The sequence below is a fragment of the Myotis brandtii genome, unplaced genomic scaffold (assembly GCF_000412655.1).
Source record: "Myotis brandtii unplaced genomic scaffold, ASM41265v1 scaffold105, whole genome shotgun sequence".
NCBI classification, from domain to species: domain Eukaryota; kingdom Metazoa; phylum Chordata; class Mammalia; order Chiroptera; family Vespertilionidae; genus Myotis; species Myotis brandtii.
The window spans coordinates 6231194-6232181 of record NW_005353538.1 but is presented as its reverse complement, the minus strand read 5'-3'; the positions used below and the strand labels follow the sequence as shown (position 1 = coordinate 6232181).

General features: G+C 43.5%; 1 protein-coding gene across 1 annotated transcript in view; it reads left to right on the top strand.

Moving 5' to 3' along the window:
- The window catches only part of PPP2R1B (protein phosphatase 2, regulatory subunit A, beta), a 31887-nt gene that overhangs the window by 898 nt on the left and 30001 nt on the right, over positions 1-988 (top strand). The gene's annotated exons all lie outside the window — the stretch shown is intronic.

Sequence of the window (988 nt, the reverse complement as noted above, 5' to 3'; positions counted from 1 at the left end):
GGCAGGCAGAGTGGTTAGGGGCCATCAGGCAGGCAGGTGAGTGGTTAGGAGCCAGCGGTCCCGGATTGTGAGGGTGCAGGCCAGGCTGAGGGACCCCGCCCCCATGCACAAATTTCGTGCACCGGGCCACTAGTATATATATATTAGCTTTCTGTCTTTGATTATAAGCATAACTTTTACTTCTGACTTACTTTGTGAATTTGAAGAGTTCAGTTCAATTTAGTTGGCAGTTATTAAGAGCCTGCTATATCAGGCACTGAAGTTACAGTGTTGATCAGGGGTCCTCAAACTACGGCCCGCGGGCCACATGCAAATACAAATATTGTATTTGTTCCCGTTTTGTTTTTTTACTTCAAAATAAGATATGTGCAGTGTGCATAGGAATTTGTTCATAGTTTTTTTTTAAACTATAGTCCGGCCCTCCAACGGTCTGAGGGACAGTGAACTGGCCCCCTGTTTAAAAAGTTTGAGGACCCCTGGTGTTGATGTTAAAGAAGACCATTGTGAATGGAATGAGATCTCTGTCCTTATGTATCAACAAATAATTACTGTACAGAGTTAGATGGAAAAATAGAAGCCCATAGAAGGTATCCAAGTAATAGAGAATAGAAAGGTATTATTAATCCAGAGTGATAAGGGAAAACCTCTTGGAAGATGATGTCTGAACTTGGTTTTGAAGGATGTTAGGAATTCCACAGTTGGACAAGATAGGGATGTATGCTTAAAGGCTGAAATGCTGTCTATATGATGCTGACTCTTATGATTTCTATCTCTACCTCCAACCTTTCCATGGAATTCCATGTATATCTACAGTAATAAAAGAGAAACATGGTAATTAGCGTACGACCGCTACCCTTCCCATTGGCTAATCAGCATATCCTTATGCAAATTAACTGTCAGCCAAGATGGCGGCCGGCAGCCAGGCAGCTGGAAGCGAACATGAGGCTTGCTTGCTCCAGTGACTGCAGACTCCAACGTTCCCCGCCTG